General features: G+C 40.5%; 1 protein-coding gene across 2 annotated transcripts in view; it reads right to left on the bottom strand.

The window, feature by feature from the left end:
* Window positions 1–5,536: 5,536 nt before the first annotated feature.
* Window positions 5,537–7,719, bottom strand: part of LOC143852419 (Thioredoxin superfamily protein) — a 37,439-nt gene continuing 35,256 nt past the window's right edge. For both annotated transcript variants that reach the window (XM_077361813.1, XM_077361802.1), the window contains one exon: window positions 5,537–5,687. The gene's annotated coding sequence lies outside the window, so the exon portion shown is untranslated. The remainder of the gene's footprint in view (window positions 5,688–7,719) is intronic.

The raw sequence follows: 7,719 nt of genomic DNA, 5'->3' as shown, positions 1-7,719 counted from the left end.
CAAGGTCTTGTCAAGGAAAAAAAAGGCTGTTTTCGAGGGATTTGCTTTCCCAGGAACGCAAGTGAACAAAGCCTTAAAGAAGGAAGGAAGTAGTACTAACGACAAAGACAATTTTAGGCTCAGTTTGTTTTGAATATTTAAAGCCGATTGTGAGGCCAAAGTGATTATTGGAGTCAAATTTGCATTTAGTTTTGAGTCCAATAATCATTTTTGGACTTACGGTAGGTTCTCAAACTCCAAAACAGACAGTGTCAATGCCTTATGCACTGTTCGTTTGAGATTGTGTCAACCGATTGTGAGTCCAAAACCAATTGGACTCAAATGGTTTTGAGTGTTCACATCCCTAGGGCAGGAGGGAATCAATACTCGCGAGACTTATCTCATGCAAAGACATTTTTAGGCCCTATTTGGTTTGAATTTTGAGATATAACCGATTGTGGGTGGATTAAAGTCAAAATTGCGTTTAATTTTGAGTTCAATAATTAGTTTTGGACTCTGTATTTTAAGGAAAATATTTTAAAACACGTTTAATATTAACATTACCCCCGATATATTACGTAAATGACAAAATTTGAAATAGTGTTTTTTGTGTGTGTGTGTGTGTGTTTTTGTTACTTCACTACGTTTTTTTTTTTTTTTAAAGAGTGGCCACCCCAACTTTGGCATCTTCCTAAGTATCTTGCTAATATTCATCTTATCTAACTGCCTGTAATTAATAATTTAATTATAAGAAACTTCGTGTGAAAATTGACTCGTAGTTTCATTTTGACTTTTTTTTTATGCAAATTCCACAGTAAAGGGGTGCGAACTGCGAATTATCCTATACAGGGTGCGAATTTATCATCTCCCTTTCATTTTATCTTTATGCTACTTTTTTACAATTTTCTAGTGCCAGAGAACTTGGTGATCGCCCAAACGGGTGTTGGCTCTTCGGCATAAAGTCACGGGTTTGCTCCCTGGTGACGAGTGTTAGAATCCCCCCGGACTTATCCTGATGCACGTGGTTTGTGGGCCACTGTGTGCATCCGTAGGGAATAGTCCTACTTCCGAAGGGGGTGGGGACACCCTGTGTCAGAGAGAGAGAGAGAGAGAGAGAGAGAGAGAGAGAGAGAGAGAGAGCTTGGTGAGTTGGTGACGGCCATAGTTAGCGCACAAAAAGACGTTCTCTCAAACAATATCAACGCTAACGACTCCCCCTGTATTTCGTTCCCCTTTCTTGTGACACGACAGTGTTCATTTTTCTATTGACAAATACATCCTTAAGTTGTTTTATAAGGGTAGTGATATATCCACCCCATCTGATTACTTGGGACACCCAACAGCAGTGTTCGTGGCAATCAGTCCCATTGAATACTTCTGACGTGATGTACATCAGCCCCTCTTCAGTCATTGATACACTGCTACTGGGTGTCCCAAGTAACCAAAAGGGGAGGATATATATCACTTCCTTTTTATAATGACCATGGTTTAAATTTCGATCGAAATCAAAAATTTCAAACCAAAATTTCAGATTTCAGTCAACCCGAAACTGAAATTAGGGATAGTTAAGGGGCCGTTTGGATACGCGGATTTTAAAACCTTGGATTTCTTCAAAATTGTAGATGCAAGGCAAGAGAAGAAGGAGACAGTCCGTTTCGTTTCTCTTTAGAATCTTGAAATTTTAAGTAAGAAATTTAGGTTTCAGAAATCTCTCCCCCATTCTGAGATTTATGAAACCTGGAAACATGGGATGATTTCCTACTCTCTTGCTCATGGAAAGAAGGGCGAGAAATAAAAAATGACGGCCGGTCTGCTTCTTCTCTTGTCTCCCATCTACAATTTTAAAGAAATCCAAGATTCTAAAATCTGGCATCCAAACGACCTCTAAATTTTGGTCGAAATTTCGTTTGTAAGTAAATTCAACCAAAAATCTCAATTTTTTAATTATTTATTGTTATGCGAAATTTAGTATGTAGTAAAAATTATTTTTAATGGTTTCATTGGATTTCAGCTGAAATTTCAGTTTCGGTGAGGACCGAAATGCATTCAGAAACCGAAATTTGAAACCATGATGTTAGCCCTAAAATCGGTAACAGGTACAGCAGTGATGTAAGAGCTGAGCTGGATGACTAGGGGAGCTGAGTCTTGAAGGACCGGAGTGAACGAGGAGTGAGGTGGTCGAGAGAGAGAGTCCTGCTATGAGGGCTGAGTCCTGCACAAGGCAAGCGAGGTCAGAAGACCAGACCGGGTTTTACTCCGGACAGGCCCTTCGACACTCAAGTCAGTATGAGCAGGAGTGAAGGGGAGATGTCTAAAAGTTTAGGGAGATAAGGGATTTTCGCATTACCCATTGGTTTGAGCTTTGAATCCCTTTTTATAGGGAAAACCTGGTGAGGTGTCCTGGACAGGTGTCCAGGACAGATGGCGGCCTGTAAGAGGCTGGAGTTCACCTACTCCAGGACAGGTGGCAAGCTGTGAGTGGCTGGAGTTCACCTACTCTGGGACAGGTGGCAGCCTGTGAGTGGCTGGAGTTTACCTGCTCTGGGACAGGTGGCAGCCTGTGAGTGGCTGGAGTTTTTACACCCCATCACATGATAATGACAAATGCATCCTTACCGGTTTTTGAGAGATGTTTCCCTTGTGTACACTTAGGCTAAGGCTCTGTTCATTTGAGACTCACCGATTATTGGACTCAAAATTACGTTTAAATTTGAGTCCAATAATCGGTTTAACACTCACAAACGATTGTCATAATCTGAAACGAACAGGACCTAATCAGGTGGCCCTCACCTTCGAGATATTCTATCATGAGCCACTCTATTGAATGGTTAAGATTGTCTGATTAGGAGGGTCTTTTGGGCTATGACACCTTTAGCTGGGCCCCATTTGATTAAGGGTCTTGATCATGCCGATGTGGTATGAATGGGCCTCTGTTTGAGAACTTTTAGATACACCTCATCATGTTTACCAAGATGGGTACGAGGAGTGCTTATTCATGGATTGGAAATGGGTACGAGGAGTGCTTATTCATGGATTGGAAACCTAGAATAGGCCACAGACGTGAGTGATTAGTTTCTAAACGGAAGGGGTATTTGGTAAACCAAGCCAAAAAAACAAATCCTGCTGCAGATATGTGACAAGACCGTAGAAATCTCGGTCATGTATGCATGTGGGCACAAGGCATGCATACATTCGGCATACGGTTTTATGTGCATGGATTTGCATAGGGTGAGCGAGGTATACCTCCTTTAGGACACCTCGGATTTGGGGTTAGTGGAAATGGGAGAGAGCATGGGCCCACAGGATCGGCACTGTAAACCTTGTGGACCCCGAGGGATCAAGATCCATTGTCAGAAAATATACTCTTATTAGGCGGAATATGGGCCTACCATCGAATTTCATTGGCCACTTGGTCTCTTACGCACCTTTTAATAATTAATGCTCCTTAAATTTATAATATCGGGAAAAGCCCGCAAACGACAAAGATTTTTTGTTGCGGTCAGAACAAGCAGAAGTCCTAATCCTATAGCTGAAGCAACTAAATCAGGAGAAAAGAGAGTAGTAGCTCAGATATCCGAAGGAACAAACAAGCTCGAAGGGGCTGAGATTCTAAGTTTCTTACACTGATAGTATATACATTATTATGGGCGATGATATTTTCACCTCCTACAGTACGCATTCGCCCCCCTTGTAGTGTGATTTGATGTCAAAAAGCGCTAAAGTTGCACATTGTTCACGTTATAAGGCGGGCGAATGCATACTGCAGAGGGGGTGAAAATATCATCTCTCTTTATTATTTATTCTCAAGGGAAATGATCTTTCCCCCCTTTGACGGATAAAATTACCCCCGAACGTTATTCGTTAAGTTTTAAAGGCAAAAAAAAACATTAAAGGGTGGTGAATTTATCCTCAACCAGTGAACCATTCTCACTCTTGGGGGCATATCATTTCCCATTTTTAATACTTAATATGAAGATCAAGCGATATACTAGATAAGATGAGATTTTCTTAGGATACACTTTCAACATTGATGTTGTTCAAAGTACATATATTATAGGTAGAAAACATTCTTCACACTTCACAAGACTCTAGTGGGACAGAGACAGATGAAGTTAGAGAGACTCGCTTGGCACTGACAGTAGGAGATTGCAAGATTTTCTTTTTGCTAGACGAGTATAAACCCTGGTGCATAAAAAACATAGGCAGGGCAAAGGTGACCGAGAGATGGATAAAGGAAATGACATATAAGAGTAAGGGGAAGGGGTGATGGACATCACCAAACTGGTAATTAATATTAACTGATACCTTACATAATATGTGACCACCAACACTACTAATTATTAGAGCCACAATTGTATTTTTTTTCTTGGATAGTAAGGCCTACTCACAGGTATCATACTTTAAAGCAGTAAGGCCTACACCAAACACATGTCTGATGGTTGATTGGGCGAACTGCAATTCAAAAGGCCTTTAAAGCAGCACAACACGTATCATACTCACAGGCTGATCCTAACCGTTCAATGAGATGACTTGTTGCTTAAAAAATTCAAGGGAAAAAATACAGATACACCCCCTCTACTTTCTGACACATTCAACTCTAACCCTGACTTTCAAAATGCGACAATTACACCCCCTGAAGTTTTTTTAACGTGACGAGTAGACAGCGAGGCGGAAATGACCAAAATACCCTCGTCTTCCCTAGCTGAAAATTAAGGTTTTCATACTTGAAAACTAAAAATTAGGATTTGATTCAAACCCTTATTTATTTATCAACATAAACCCTCGATTTAAGAGTTTTATTTGTCTTCATTCACACCATTATCATGATTTGAACAAAAACCCTAATATTTTTGGCCTTTTTTTTTTTTTTTTATCAATGTTTTTTCCTTGAAATGTGGGTTTGATATAGCCGTGGGGTGGGATTTCATTGTCTGTGGTGAAGGTGACGGCGGTGGCCGGAGATAGCGGCAGTGGTGGTGGCCGGAGGTGAGACCGCGGTGGTGGGGAAATGACGTAACCCTAATCCCTCAGCAAATGAGGGTATTTCTGTCCTCAAAGTATTAACCATGGTTAGTTTCAGTCTTTCCATCAGGTTAAACTGACGGACCGTTGACGGAGAGGGTGTACTTGTCACATTTTGTAAGTCAAAGTTACACTTGAATGTGTTTGAAACTAGAGGGGTTGTAAATGTAATTTTCCCAAAATTCAATTAGGTGGCTTCGGACATGATGGACATGACCGAATGTTTGTAAGGCGGTTAAATCTTTTATCTTTTGAGCTGCCCATATCTAAGCCCGCCTGGCATGAGCTAAGTTTTCAAGGGGAAAAAAGTCGTTGGTCTTTTTCCCTTCCTATCTAAGCCTGTCTTGCATGAGCTTTTAATTGAAGGCCTATCGATTGTATGTGAGTGGGCTACTGTGGGCCGATGTAAAAGGCCTCAATGAGCCAGTGGCAGTATCCCAAAAAGGGGGGAAAGTGTTCAGAGTGACATTTGAGTTAGAACAAGCTCATGGATTTTGGCAAGCAAACTACCCTTAAATAAAAGACACTAAGATGATGAAGGAAAAAAAATACTACATCAATAACATTACTAACACAAAAAATATCATTGTTCCAATACACAATAAATTATAAAATACAACACAAAAGAAAAAATATATATAAAATGAAGAGTTCAGTCACCAAGTCGTGCGAGACATCTACAAACCCTGCACAATAAAAATCAAACGTTACATAAGTAATATGTAAGCAATTCTATCAAACAGATGTACACTAGCCCCCATCCTTCTTTGATGTTGAAAGGAAAGATAAAACGCATAGGTTCATACTCTCTCATCATCCCTTCTTCTTCTTCTTTTTTGAAAGTTGATATATTTCATTGATATTAGAATAACATTAGGGACCATGAGTCCCATCCTGTGTTACAGAGTATCAAAGAGAACTGGACCGAAATACCCAGAGCCAGCAATAAAGCATCAAAACAAGCAAATACAGTTACATATCTTTTCCTTCCCTTCTTTATTACAGTTACAAATCTAGTCTAAGCGAAAGACATAGTCTCTCAAGCCAAAACTTGTGGAAGTTGCAGTTCCTCTGGATATAGACCAATTACGTTCTCTTTGCTATGTAATCATAACATTCTACCCTGGATAATCACAAAAACTATAAGCACTCTCCCCAAAGCCTCCCCAAATTTAAACATCCAACAGCCTCCTGGCATATTTTGAGAAAAACTCTTCTCAACCATCTATGCCATGGCACCTGAGGCAGTCTCCCCTCATATATTGAAACTTCTAGATTCCCTGAACCGAATTACTGTGTAAGGGTATAAAAGGACCTAATTTTGAAGAGACTTTAGTGGCCAAGACAAAACGAGAATGGGAACCCATTACTTGTCAAGAGCCCCTCCCCAAACTTCTTTTCAGCCTCTCTCTTTCTTTCTTTTTATTCCAGATCCCTTGCCGCCATAACCAGGAACATTTCTTTTGTCGCCCCTAAGTCTTCCTCATATCTGATCCCGAAAACATCCCCCATTGATAGCAAATCATCAAACTCCTCTGAGAAGGACCCTTGATCCTCGGATTTTCCTGAATTATCTTCCATCATTTTGCCTTTACCTTTAGTGTCCACGACTGGCCCCAAGCGCTCCCGAACTAGCTGACTTACTTCCAATCCCAAAGAATCGCGGGGCATAACGAGCTCATCAACCGGGCCGGCCTGCAGTTCCTCCATGTTCCTGATTACAGCCCTCTTTTCTTCCTGTCACCGACGTCTACGGGAGCGCCTTTCCTTCTCTAAAATTTTACTAAAGATGGGGAGTTCGAGGAGGGGGACGTGCCCCCTTATCATTCGTCTTTTCGGATGAACTATGGCGATTCCCCTCGCTGCTTCTGGATTCAATCCTTAGCTGAGCCCATTTCTTTTTCAGCGGGCCCAAAGAAAACTCACATGGAGTGGGGAGTTCCTTTATCGCCAGCTTCTCGTTATAATTCAAGTCTTTCAAGAGGTCTAAATCTCCAACTTCAAAAGTAAAATCCTGCGCATTTCTTTTGTTGCTAATCTGGCTCACTTCCTCTCCTGACATGGATGGCTGGATCGGGAAATTTATCAAAATCTTGAAGAATATGTTGATAAACTCTTTCGCCCAACTCTATAAAATTATCTTCACTTTTAAGATCATACAGTAATTTGGAAGGCTAGACAAAGTGACCCTAGGATGATGGTGATGTAATGTTGAATGCCCTAGGTAATCTATTAGGAAGATCTTTTGATATGATCTCAAACTCTTTCATCAAAGGATTCAGTTTGACGGGAAATTATATGGTCATCAGGTCCTCAACTACAATTACTACAGCATAAATATTCTCGTCTCCTTTGATTCTTTAACAAAATTACCATAATTAGGAAAGGAAACTACTCTGCTTTAGAAGAGTTGGGTTGGTTCTCCCCCAATTATTGGTGTCGGGATAATTTTTCCATTTTTGATGAAGAGATATAAATTAGTCCTACTTCTACCTATGTGGGTAAGACATAAATCAAACTACCATCATCGCCAAAGAAATATGTGGCATCCATGTTGATCACATCACATACGACTTAATTACTCTAAAATCTTTTAGTTGTGAAAGGAATCCGGCGTCGGTGGCAAACCTTTATCTTTTTAATTTACTTGAACCAGCCGATTTTGTACTGTGTAGGGTGCTTATTGATCTTTAGCTAAAGCTTGTTCACCTGATCTGA

This window comes from Tasmannia lanceolata, unplaced genomic scaffold (genome assembly GCF_043159265.1).
Source record: "Tasmannia lanceolata isolate RefF3 unplaced genomic scaffold, GAP_Taslan_0.1 ptg000003l, whole genome shotgun sequence".
Taxonomy (NCBI): Eukaryota; Viridiplantae; Streptophyta; class Magnoliopsida; order Canellales; family Winteraceae; genus Tasmannia; species Tasmannia lanceolata.
Note: the sequence above shows the minus strand (reverse complement) of the source record. Positions and strands in the feature narration are given on the sequence as shown.